The sequence below is a fragment of the Arachis ipaensis genome, chromosome B8 (genome assembly GCF_059453495.1).
Source record: "Arachis ipaensis isolate K30076 ecotype BB chromosome B8, ASM5945349v1, whole genome shotgun sequence".
NCBI lineage: Eukaryota > Viridiplantae > Streptophyta > Magnoliopsida > Fabales > Fabaceae > Arachis > Arachis ipaensis.
Window position 1 is genome coordinate 98,812,183 of NC_142443.1, and position 14,134 is coordinate 98,826,316.

General features: G+C 38.4%; 1 non-coding gene across 1 annotated transcript; it reads right to left on the reverse strand.

Annotated features, from left to right (window-relative positions):
- Positions 1 to 6,109: 6,109 nt before the first annotated feature.
- LOC148548972 (small nucleolar RNA R71) lies at positions 6,110 to 6,217 on the reverse strand. Its single transcript, XR_015898738.1, has one exon. It is a non-coding gene; the product is annotated as a small nucleolar RNA R71 (small nucleolar RNA).
- Between the last annotated feature and the right edge of the window lie 7,917 nt (positions 6,218 to 14,134).

Sequence of the window (14,134 nt, forward strand, 5' to 3'; positions counted from 1 at the left end):
ACGTGTGGAGGCTTTTCATGCTCGACGCACGAAACCTGTATAGTTCCATCACAACTCTTTTATTTTTGTACCATGCAGCAGCATCAAAATTTTGGACATCGACGTGCACGCGTCGGCCACACCTACGTGTGACAGCCCCTTTTTTTTTCAAAAGCTTATTGAGAAACTAACAAGCTACCAAAACAATGCCAAATATTATTAAAAAGTTAAATCATAACTTTAACTAAGTAAACCTAACTAAAAATGAAAATTCAACTTATTACCAATATAAACAAAAGGGAAAATGGGAAGAATTTACCATGGTGGGGTGTCTCCCACCTAGCACTTTTATTTATTGTCCGTAAGTTGGACATTTTGGTGAGCTCCTTGTTATGGTGGCTTGTGCTTGTACTCATCCTTGAACTCCCACCAATGCTTGGACTTCCAATAAGTGTCAAAGTTCAAATTTAATAGCTCCAAGCTTTGATGAAGTTCCACACAAGCTAAGGGCTCCCAAAGTTAATCCTCTTGTATGCCGGGATCCCAGACATTGTTCTTACACCCATCTTCAAGTTGATCATTACAATTCCAATCGGGTGACAAGCTCTTATAATTCTCCTTTAGGCACCAAACTATACTCCTAGATTTAAGAATTTGAGCACCACAACAACCCATGCACTTAGACTTTGATGACTCAACCATAATGAACCTTAAATTATGGTGCCAACCACTAACCAACTTCTTCTTGCTTTGCATTCCACAAAGAGCTCTAAGTTGACCATCCATTTCAAGTAAACCGTATTCAAGCGAGAAATTAAAGCTTAAGGAGAAGAGATTTACCCACTTGAATGAAAGGATGGGTGGTGATGGCTTGGGAAGAGGTGTCTCCAATGGCCTTGCCAATGTAGGCTTCACTCCCTTTGACTCCTCTTTGATGATTTCCACCTCTGGACAAGCTTCGTCAACTTCAACCTCTTTCTCTTAGTAGCTTTCTTCCAATTCAATATCTTCTTCATCATTTACCAAGGGTCTTGGAGGTTGTACACCATCTTCCTTAACCTCTTTTTCAAGTCCAATGGGGGAGGATTCAATTGTAGATAGAAATTCATCAATTATTGAATCCATCTCTTGATCAACCTCCTCAAAGTCTTCCACCATGATACGCTTTGGAGGTTGTACACCATTCTCAACATCAAATTCAAACTTCTTGGAAGGAGGCTTTATGACTTGGGATTCCTCTAGAGGTTTCGCATCTCCTAAGTGTTCAACTACTTCTTCCGCTTCAACCATTACGGCTTCCTCCACTTGCTCTAGTACAAAGTCCCATTCCTTGGTTTCCACCGGAGTCTCTAATCTCTCTCTGATGCTTTGTTATTTATTAGATTCTCTACATGGAGCCATGGGAGTTCCTTGAGTGTCCAAACGTAGGGAGGGTAAATTATTTACTACCTCGGTCAAGGTAGCCATAAATTCTAGTGCCGTCCTTTGCATCTCTCTTTGCCCTTGAAGAATAAGACCAATGGTGTCATCCATTGGAGACTGGAGTGGATATGAGGGTTCATTACTTGGAAGGAAGGGTTTATGATAGGAAGGTGGTTCATCTTGGTAGGGGTATTGAGGTGGTATATGTGAGAATAGTGGTTCTTGAGAGTAATTGTGTTGGAATGTCGGTCATTCTATAGGTTTTCTTTCATAGTGATTACAAGGATAAGGTAAAGGTGATTGGTTGCATGAGGGATATGGATCATAGCATGGTGCTTGGTAGAATGTGGCTTGTGAGGTAGGTTGAGAACTATGTTGTGGAGGAGGTTCATAGGCATATGGTGGAGGTTGTTGGTAATCACAAGGAGGTCCACGATAGCCATCGGATTGATATGCATCTTGGAATGGCTCTTGCTCATAGTTTGCCGGAGGAGGTTGTTGCCATGAGGATTGATGAGCGGATAATTAATACGCTTTTTGGCATTGTTTTTAGTATGTTTTTAGTAGAATCTAGTTACTTTTAGGGATGTTTTCATTAGTTTTTATGTTAAATTCACATTTCTGGACTTTACTATGAGTTTGTGTGTTTTTCTGTGATTTCAGGTATTTTCTGGCTGAAATTGAGGGACTTGAGCAAAAATCAGATTCAGAGGTTGAAGAAGGACTGCTGATACTGTTGGATTCTGACATCCCTGCACTCAAAATGAATTTTCTGGAGCTACAGAACTCAAAATGGCGCGCTTTCAATTGCGTTGGAAAGTAGACATCCAGGGCTTTCCAAAATTATATAATAGTCTATACTTTAGCCGAGTTTAGATGATGCAAAAGGGCGTTGAACGCCAGTTCTACGCTGCTGTCTGGAGTTAAACTCCAGAAACACGTCACGAACCAGAGTTGAACGCCAAAAATACGTTACAACTTGGCGTTCAACTCCAGAAAGAGCCTCTGCACGTGTAACATTTAAGCTCAGCCCAAGCACACACCAAGTGGGCCCCGGAAGTGGATTTATGCATCAATTACTTACTTATGTAAATCCTAGTAGCTAGTTTAGTATAAATAGGACTTTTTACTATTGTATTAGACATCTTATGATCTTCGGATCATCTTGGGACGTCTAGTTCTTAGATAATGGGGGCTGGCCATTCGGCCATGCTTGAACCTTTCACTTATGTATTTTCAAACGGTAGAGTTTCTGCACTCTATTGACTAAGGTGTGGAGCTCTGCTGTTCCTCATGAATTAATGCAAAGTACTACTATTTCTCTATTCAATTCAACTTATTCCGCTTCTAAGATATTCATTCGCACTTCAATATGATTGTGATGAACGTGAAAATCATCATCATTCTCCCACGAACGCGTGCCTAACAACCACTTCCGTTCCACCTTAGATTGAATGAGTGTCTTTTGGATCTCTTAATCAGAATCTTCGTGGTATAAGCTAGATTGATGGCGGCATTCATGAGAATCCGGAAAGTCTAAACCTTGTCTGTGGTATTCCGAGTAGGATTCTGGGATTGAATGACTGTGACGAACTTCAAACTCACGAGTGCTGGGCGTAGTGATAGACGCAAAAGGAGGGTGAATCCTATTCCAGTATGATCGAGAACCTCAGATGATTAGCCGTGCTGTGACAGAGCATTTGGACCATTTTCACAAGAGGATAGGATGCAGCCATTGACCACGGTGATGCCTCCAGATGATTAGCAATGCAGTGACAGCGCATCGGACCATTTTCACAGAGAGGATGAAAAGTAGTCATTGACAATGGTGATGTCCTTACATAAAGCCAGCCATGGAAAGGAGTAAGACTGATTGGATGAAGACAGCAGGAAAGTAGAAGTTCAGAGGGATGAACGCATCTCCATACACTTATCTGAAATTCTCACCAATGATATACATAAATATTTCTATCTTTATTTTCTGACTATTTATTATTTATTTTCGAAAACTCCATAATCAATTATTATCCGCCTGACTGAGATTTACAAGATGACCATAGCTTGCTTCATACCAACAATCTCCGTGGGATCGACCCTTACTCACGTAAGGTTTATTACTTGGACGACCCAGTGCACTTGCTGGTTAGTTGTATCAAAGTTGTGAATGAAAAACGATTTATTAAGACGTGCGTACAGAGTTTTTGGCGCCGTTGCCTGAGATCACAATTTCGTGCACCAAGTTTTTGGCGCCGTTGCCGGGGATTGTTCGAGTTTGGACAACTGACGGTTCATCTTGTTGCTCAGATTAGGTAATTTTCTTTTTGTTTTATTTTCAAAAATTTTTCAAAAAAAAATATTTTCAAAAAAATTTTCAAAAATTTCTCCTTTGTTTTCGAAAAAAAAAAATTTTAAAATAAATGTTTTCTAAAATATATTTTTCTTCAGAATTTTTAAGAATGAATTCTAGTGTTTCATAATGATTTGTTGGCTGGCTGTAAGCCATGTCTAATCTTTTGGACTGGGGTTTCAACTTATCATCCCAAGAACTTGTTGATCTTCACACACTTAGTTGCTCTATACATGGAAAGTATAAATATCTTCTAAAGCTTGGCTGGCTAGTAAGCCATGCCTAACCCTCAGATTAGAGCTTTAGACTAAGAGTACACGATTCTTGGAATTCATATTAAAAATTTTGGAATCCTTATTTTTCTTTTTCACAATAATTTTCGAAAAATCCAAAAAAATTAATAAAATCATAAAAATCAAAAATATTTTGTGTTTCTTGTTTGAGTCTTGAGTCAATTGTAAGTTTGGTGTCAATTGCATCTCCATTTGCACTTTTCGAAAAAATGCATTCATGCATTGCATTCATCATGATCTTCAAGTTGTTCTTGATAAAACCTTCTTGATTGATCTTCATATTATATTGTTTTGTGTTGTATGGTGTTTTTCATATGCATTCTTGAATTCTTAGTGTCTAAGCATTAAAGATTTCTAAGTTTGGTGTCTTGCATGTTTTCTTTGCATTGAAAATTTTTCAAAAATATGTTCTTGATGTTCATCATGATCTTCAAAGTGTTCTTGGTGTTCATCTTGACATTCATAGCATTCTTGCATGCATTCATTGTTTTGATCCAAAATTTTCATGCATTGAGTCTTTTTCATGTTTTTCTCTCTCATCATAAAAAAAATTTTAAAAATAAAAAATATATTTTCCTTTTTTTTCTTCTCATAAATTCGAAAATTTGAGTTGACTTTTTCAAAAATTTTTAAAATTTAGTTGTTTCTTATGAGTCAAATCGAATTTTCAATTTAAAAATCTTATCTTTTTCAAAATCTTTTTCAAAAATCAAATCTTTTTCATTCTTCTTATTTATTTTCGAAAATTTTAAAAATATTTTTCAAAAATCTTTTCTTAATTTTATCTTATAATTTTCGAAAATATTCTCATTAATTAATGTTTTGATTCAAAAATTTCAAGTTTGTTACTTACTTGTTAAGAAAGATTCAAACTTTAAGTTCTAGAATCATATCTTATGATTTCTTGTGAATCAAGTCATTAATTGTGATTTTAAAATTCAAATCTTTTTCAAAACTAATTTCAATCATATCTTTTCAAAAATATCTTTTTATCTTATCTTTTTCAAAATCATATCTTTTTCAAAAATTTGATTTTAAAATATCTTTTCTAACTTCTTATCTTCTTATCTTTTCAAAATTGATTTTCAAATTTGTTTCAACTAGCTAACTAACTTTTTGTTTGTTTCTTATCTTTTTCAAAACTACCTAACTAACTCTCTCTCTCTAATTTTCGAAAATATCTCCCTCTTTTTCAAAAATTCTTTTTAATTAACTAATTATTTTAATTTTTTATTTTAATTTTATTCCTAATTTTCGAAAATTACTAACCTTTTTCAAAAACTAATTTCGAAAATCACTAACCATTTTTCAAAAATAATTTTCGAAAATTCTCTTTCTCTCTCATCTCCTTCTATTTATTTATTCATCTACTAACACTTCTCTTCATCTCACATCTCTGCTCTCCTCACCCTTATGTTTCTTTCCTTACCTTACATTCTTTTCTTCTACTCTTCTTTTCTTCTACTCACACAGGGACCTCTATACTGTGGTAAAAAGGATCCCTATTATTATTTTTCTATTCCCTCTTTTTCATATGAGCAGGAGCAAGGACAAGAATATTCTTGTTGAAGCAGATCCAGAACCTGAAAGGACTCTGAAGAGAAAACTAAGAGAAGCTAAATTACAACAATCCAGCAAGCACCTTTCAGAAATTTTCGAACAAAAAGAGGAGATGGCAGCCGAAAATAATAATAATGCAAGGAGGATGCTTGATGACTTTACTGCACCTAATTCCAATTTACATGGAAGAAGCATCTCCATCCCTACCATTGGAGCAAACAATTTTGAGCTGAAACCTCAATTAGTTTCTCTGATGCAGCAGAACTGCAAGTTTCATGGACTTCCATCTGAAGATCCCTTTTAGTTCTTAACTTAATTCTTGCAAATCTGTGATACTGTTAAGACTAATGGAGTAGATCCTGAAGTCTACAGGCTCATGCTTTTCCCCTTTGCTGTAAGAGACAGAGCTAGAGTGTGGTTGGACTCTCAACCCAAAGATAGCCTGAACTCTTGGGATAAGCTAGTCAAGGCTTTCTTAGCCAAGTTCTTTCCTCCTCAAAAGCTGAGTAAGCTTAGAGTGGATGTTCAAACCTTCAGACAGAAAGAAGGTGAATCCCTCTATGAAGCTTGGGAGAGATACAAGGAACTGACCAAAAAGTGTCCTTCTGACATGCTTTCAGAATGGACCATCCTGGATATATTTTATGATGGTCTGTCTGAATTAGCTAAGATGTCATTGGATACTTCTGCAGGTGGATCCATTCACCTAAAGAAAACGCCTGCAGAAGCTCAAGAACTCATTGACATGGTCGCTAATAACCAGTTCATGTACACCTCTGAGAGGAATCCTGTGAGTAATGGGACGCCTCAGAAGAAGGGAATTCTTGAAATTAATACTCTGAATGCCATATTGGCCCAGAATAAAATATTGACTCAGCAAGTCAATATGATTTCTCAGAGTCTGAATGGAATGCAAGCTGCATCCAACAGTACTCAAGAGGCATCTTCTGAAGAAGAAGCTTATGATCCTGAGAACCCTGCAATAGTAGAGGTAAATTACATGGGTGAACCATATGGAAACACCTATAATCCCTCATGGAGAAATCACCCAAATCTCTCATGGAAGGATCAACAAAAGTCTCAACAAGGCTTTAATAATGGTGGAAGAAACAGGTTCAGCAATAGCAAGCCTTTTCCATCATCCACTCATCAACAGACAGAGAACTCTGAACAAAATACCTCTAATTTAGCAAACTTAGTCTCTGATCTATCTAAGGCCACTGTGAGTTTCATGAATGAAACAAGGTCCTCCATTAGAAATTTGGAAGCACAAGTGGGCCAGCTGAGTAAGAAGATCACTGAAACCCCTCCTAGTACTCTCCCAAGCAATACAGAAGAAAATCCAAAAGGAGAGTGCAAGGCCATTGATATGACCATCATGGCCGAATCCAAGGAATAAGGGGAGGACGTGAATCCCAAGGAGGAAGACCTCCTGGGACGTCCAGTGATCAATAAGGAGTTTCCCTCTGAGGAACCAAAGGAATCTGAGACTCAACTAGAGACCATAGAGATTCCATTAAACCTCCATATGCCATTCATGAGCTCTGATGAGTATTCCTCTTCTGAAGAGAATGAGGATGTTACTGAGGAGCAAGTTACCAAGTACCTTGGTGCAATCATGAAGCTGAATGCCAAATTATTTGGTATTGAGACTTGGGAAGCTGAACTCCCTTGTTCACCAATGAACTGAGTGATCTGGATCAACTGACATTGCCTCAGAAGAAACAGGATCCTGGAAAGTTTCTAATACCTTGTACCATAGGCACCATGATCTTTGAAAAGGCTCTGTGTGACCTTGGTTCAGGGATAAACCTCATGCCCCTATTTGTAATAGAGAAACTGGGAATCTTTGGGGTGCAAGCTGCTAAAATCTCTTTAGAGATGGCAGACAACTCAAGAAAACAGGCTTATGGACAAGTAGAGGACATGTTAGTAAAGGTTGAAAGCCTTTGCATCCCTACTGATTTCATAATCCTTGATACTGGGAAGGATGAGGATGAATCCATCATCCTTGGAAGACCCTTCCTAGCCACAGCAAGAGCTGTGATTGATGTTGACAGAGGTGAACTAGTCCTTCAATTGAATGAGGACTCCCTTGTGTTTAAAACTCAAGGTCATCCTTCTGTAAACATGGAAAAGAGGCACAGTAAGCTTCTCTCAAAACAGAGTCAACCAGTGCCCCCACAGTCAAATTCTAAGTTTGGTGTTGGGAGGCCACAACCAAACTCTAAGTTTGGTGTTGAACTCCCATATCCAAACTCTAAGTTTGGTGTTGGGGAGTCTCAACAATGCTCTAAACATCTGTGAGGCTCCATGAGAGCCCACTGTCAAGCTATTGACATTAAAGAAGCGCTTGTTGGGAGGCAACCCAATTTTTATTTATCTAATTTTATTTTTATTTTTATTGTTTTTCATGTTTTATTAGGTTCATGATCATGTGGAGTCACAAAATAAATATAAAAATTGAAAATGGAATCAAAAACAGCAGAAGAAAAATCACACCCTGGAGGAGGATCTCACTGGCGTTTAAACGCCAGTAAGGAGCATCTGTCTGGCGTTCAACGCCAGAACAGAGCATGTTTCTGGCGTTGAACGCCAGAAACAAGCAGCATCCTGGCATTCAGACGCCAGAAATGTACAGTGAAGAAGAGCTCGCGCTGAATGCCAGAAACAAGCATCTGGCTGGCGTTCAACGCCAGAAATATGCTGCATCTGGGTGTTGAACGCCCAGAACAAGCATCAATTCGGTGTTTAAATGCCAGAATTGCATGCAAAGGCATTTTACATGCCTAATGGGTGCAAGGATGCAAATCCTTGACACCTCAAGATCTGTGGACCCCACAGGATCAACTCAGCATCTGTGGACCCCACAGGATTCCCACCTACCACCACTCACTCTCTTCCCTCTTCTCAATGTTCATCCTCTCTTCCCAATAAACACTCTTCCCCAAAACTCTTCACCAATCACCTCAATCTCTCTTCCCTATCACCACTTCACCACTCACATCCATCCACTATTCCCTATAAACCTACCTCATAAACTCCACCTACCTTCAAAATTCAAAATCAATTTCCCACCCAAAACCCACACCTTACCCCCCCTTCCCTATATATAGCCCTCCATTCTTCCTTATTTTCACACAACACAACCCTCTCTTCCCCTTCTTGGCCGAATACACCTCTCCCTCCTCTCCTCTATATTTTCTTCTTCTTCTTCATCTATTCTTTCTTCTCTTGCTCGAGGGCGAGCAATATTCTAAGTTTGGTGTGGTAAAAGCATAAGCTTTTTATTTTTCCATTACCATTGATGGCACCCAAGACCGGAGAATCCTCTAGAAAAGGGAAGACAAAAGCTTCCACCTCCGAGTCATGGGAGATGGAAAGATTCATCTCCAAAGCTCATCAAGACCACTTCTATGATGTTATGGCCAAGAAGAAGGTGATCCCCGAGGTCCCTTTCAAACTCAAGAGAAATGAGTATCTGGAGATCCGACATGAGATCCATAGAAGAGGTTGGGAAGTTCTAACAAACCCCACCCAACAAGTCGGAATTCTAATGGTTCAAGAGTTCTATGCTAATGCATGGATCACTAGGAACCATGATCAAAGTAAGAACCCGAACCCAAAGAATTATCTCACTATGGTTCGGGGGAATTACTTAGATTTTAGTCTGGAAAATGTAAGGTTGGCGTTCAACTTGCCAATGATGGAAGAGAACGCACGCCCCTACACAAGGAGAGTCAACTTTGATCAAAGGTTGGACCAAGTCCTCATGGACATATGTGTGGAAGGAGCTCAATGGAAGATTGACTCAAAAGGCAAACCGGTTCAACTGAGAAGACTGGACCTTAAGCCTGTAGCTAGAGGATGGTTGGAGTTCATTCAACGCTCAATCATTCCCACTAGCAACCGGTCTGAAGTTACTATAGACCGGGCCATCATGATCCATAGCATCATGATTGGAGAAGAGGTGGAGGTTCATGAGATTATACCTCAAGAACTCTACAAGGTGGCTGACAAGTCCTCCACTATGGCAAGGTTAGCTTTTCCTCACCTCATTTGCCATCTATGCAATTCAGCTGGGATTGACATAAAAGGAGACATTCCCATTGAGGAAGAAAAGCCCATCACTAAGAAAAGGATGGAGCAAACAAGAGAGCCCATTCACGGATCTCAAGAGACGCATGAAGCTCATCACCATGAGATCCCGGAGATGCCTCAAATGTATTTTCCTCCACAAAACTATTGGGAGCAAATCAACACCTCCCTAGGAGAATTAAGTTCCAACATGGGACAACTAAGGGTGGAACATCAAGAGCACTCCATCATCCTTCATGAGATTAGAGAAGATCAAAAAGCAATGAGGGAGGAGCAACAAATACAAGGAAGAGACATAGAAGAGCTCAAGGACATCATTGGTTCCTCAAAAAGGAAACGCCACCATCACTAAGGTGGACTCATTCCTTGTTCTTTCATTCTCTGTTTTTCGTTTTCTTTATGATTAAATGCTTATCTATGTTAGTGTCTTATTACATGATCATTAGTATTTAGTAACTTTGTCTTAAGGTTATGAATGTCCTATGAATCCATCACCTCTCTTAAATGAAAAATGTTTTTAATTCAAAAGAACAAGAAGTACATGAGTTTCGAATTTATCCTTGAACTTAGTTTAATTATATTGATGTGGTGACAATACTTTTTGTTTTCTGAATGAATGCTTGAACAGTGCATATGTCTTTTGAAGTTGTTGTTTAAGAATGTTAAATATGTTGGCTCTTGAAAGAATGATGACAAGGAGACATGTTATTTGATAATCTGAAAAATCATAAAAATGATTCTTGAAGCAAGAAAAAGCAGCAAAGAACAAAGCTTGCAGAAAAAAATAGCGAAAAAAAATGGGAAAAAGAAAAAGCAAGCAGAAAAAGCCAAAAGCTCTTAAAACCAAAAGGCAAGAGCAAAAAGCCAATAACCCTTAAAACCAAAAGGCAAGGGTAAATAAAAAGGATCCCAAGGCTTTGAGCATCAGTGGATAGGAGGGCCTAAAGGAATAAAATCCTGGCCTAAGCGGCTAAACCAAGCTGTCCCTAACCATGTGCTTGTGGCGTGAAGGTGTCAAGTGAAAACTTGAGACTGAGCGGTTAAAGTCAAGGTCCAAAGCAAAAGAAGAGTGTGCTTAAGAACCCTGGACACCTCTAATTGGGGACTTTAGCAAAGCTGAGTCACAATCTGAAAGGGTTCACCCAGTTATGTGTCTATGGCATTTATGTATCCGGTGGTAATACTGGAAAACAAAGTGCTTAGGGCCACGGCCAAGACTCATAAAGTAGCTATGTTCAAGAATCAACATACTGAACTAGGAGAATCAATAACACTATCTGAACTCTGAGTTCCTATAGATGCCAATTATTCTGAACTTCAATGGATAAAGCGAGATGCCAAAACTATTCAAGAGGCAAAAAGCTACAAGTCCCGCTCATCTGATTGGAGCTATGTTTCATTGATAGTTTGGAATTTATAGCATATTCTCTTCTTTTTATCCTACTTGATTTTCAGTTGCTTGGGGACAAGCAACAATTTAAGTTTGGTGTTGTGATGAGCGGATAATTTATACGCTTTTTGGCATTGTTTTTAGTATGTTTTTAGTAGAATCTAGTTACTTTTAGGGATGTTTTCATTAGTTTTTATGTTAAATTTACATTTTTGGACTTTACTATGAGTTTGTGTGTTTTTCTGTGATTTTAGGTATTTTCTGGCTGAAATTGAGGGACTTGAGCAAAAATCAGATTCAGAGGTTGAAGAAGGATTGCTGATGTTGTTAGATTCTGACCTCCCTACACTCAAAATAAATTTTCTGGAGCTACAGAACTCAAAATGGCGCGCTTCCAATTGCGTTGGAAAGTAGACATCCAGGGATTTCCTGTAATATATAATAGTTTATACTTTGGCCGAGTTTAGATGATGCAAAAGGGCGTTGAACGCCAGTTCTACGCTGTTGTCTGGAGTTAAATGCCAGAAACACGTCACGAACCAGAGTTGAACGCCAAAAACACGTTACAACTTGGCGTTCAACTCCAGAAAGAGCCTCTGCACGTGTAACATTCAAGCTCAGCCCAAGCACACACCAAGTGGGCCCCGGAAGTGGATTTATGCATCAATTACTTACTTATGTAAACCCTAGTAGCTAGTTTAGTATAAATAGGACTTTTTACTATTGTATTAGACATCTTATGATCTTCGGATCATCTTGAGACATCTAGTTCTTAGATAATGGGGGCTGGCCATTCGGCCATGCCTGAACCTTTCACTTATGTATTTTCAAACGGTAGAGTTTCTGCACTCCATAGATTAAGGTGTAGAGCTCTGCTGTTCCTCATGAATTAATGCAAAGTACTACTGTTTCTCTATTCAATTCAACTTATTCCGCTTCTAAAATATTCATTCGCACTTTAATATGAATGTGATGAACGTGACAATCATCATCATTCCCCACGAACGCGTGCCTGACAACCACTTCCGTTCCACCTTAGATTGAATGAGTGTCTCTTGGATCTCTTAATCAGAATCTTCGTGGTATAAGCTAGATTGATGGCGGCATTCATGAGAATCCGGAAAGTCTAAACCTTATTTGTGGTATTTCAAGTAGGATTCTGGGATTGAATGACTGTGACGAACTTCAAACTCGCGAGTGCTGGGCGTAGTGACAGACGCAAAAGGAGGGTAAATCCTATTCCAGTATGATCGAGAACCTCAGATGATTAGCCGTGCTATGACAGAGCATTTGGACCATTTTCACAAGAGGATAGAATGCAGCCATTGACCACGGTGATGCCTCCAGATGATTAGCCATGCAGTGACAGCGCATCGGACCATTTTCACAGAGAGGATGAAAAGTAGCCATTGACAATGGTGATGTCCTTACATAAAGCCAGCCATGGAAAGGAGTAAGACTGATTGGATGAAGACAGCAGGAAAGCAGAAGTTCAGAGGGATGAACGCATCTCCATACACTTATCTGAAATTCTCACCAATGATATACATAAGTATTTCTATCTTTATTTTTTGTCTATTTATTATTTATTTTCGAAAACTCCATAATCAATTATTATCCGCCTGACTGAGATTTACAAGATGACCATAGCTTGCTTCATACCAACAATCTCTGTGGGATCGACCGTTACTCACGTAAGGTTTATTACTTGGATGACCCAGTGCACTTGCTGGTTAGTTGTATCGAAGTTGTGAATGAAAAATGATTTATTAAGACGTGCGTACAGAGTTTTTGGCGCCGTTGCCTGAGATCGCAATTTCGTGCACCAAGGATTCGATCATATACTTGAGGCTTGATGAATCCATATTTTCCGTTATATTTTGATTTGATTTGAGTGGATTTTATCAGATAAACCCACATTTATTCATCTGAATAGCATGCTTTTGTGTTTTCTCCCTAAATTGAGCTTAATTATGAAAACATGCTATTTTGTGCTTAATTTAATTCCTCTTTCATTCCATTGGGTGCCTTGATGTGTTTGATGAGTAATTTCAGGTTTACAAGGCTAATATGGATGGAAAAACTGATGGAAAAGCATGAACAAAAGGGAGAAAGCATGAAGAAATGAAGTTTTGGAAGATTCAGCTTCTGTGCATGCACACAGTGATGCGTGTGTACACACACGCGCGCAATTTTGGCGACGTGTACGCGTGTCCCACGCGTACACGTGGGAGTGTATTTTGCCAAACGATGCGTACGCGTGACCCACGCGTACGCGTCACTGCAGTCACGTGACTTTATTAATGCAGCACGTTGGTGGCAATTTTTTGGGCTTTCTTGTGCATTTCTGAAGGCTTGGAGGATGAAACAAGTGCTATATGAAGGGAACTTCATGTCATATGAAAGGGAGCTTATTTGTAGGGTAGAAACTCATAGTAGGAGTAAGAGTAGTGTAGATTAGGTAATTCTCTCTTACGATTTTAATTAGGGTTTGTAGAATTTTATACTTCAAGTTTGATTTTGGATTCTAGCAATTGCATTGTAAGTATTTCTTTAATTTCTCTTTTAATTACATTACTTGTTCTACACTTTTATCTATTTCAATTTCTCTTATCAATATATGCATAGTTTGCAATTTTGGATTTCTAGTTGTTGAATTTGATATTTGATGCTTATTTTATGTTTGTTGAGTTGCTTTGGTTGCTTGTTATCATTTGTGGTTCATAGCTTTCATTATTTTCTCAATTTTGCCGTATTTTATGATTATGTATATTAGGTGTTTGATGAAATGCCAATTTTGATTATGGGATAATTTCCACCCCTTGGCTTAGGAGAAATGAGTGTATGGATTACTAGAGCTATAATGTCCAACATTTAGTGATAATTCTTGGGTTGTTAGTTGTTATTGTTTTCCCTATGCTAGTTTTTTACCAATTAATTTGGTAATTTAGTTAGGAATTATGCATTAATAACAATTATGCTCACTTGACTTATCCTTTGATGTTAAGGGTTGACTTAGTGAGATTAATCCATCATAATTATCAT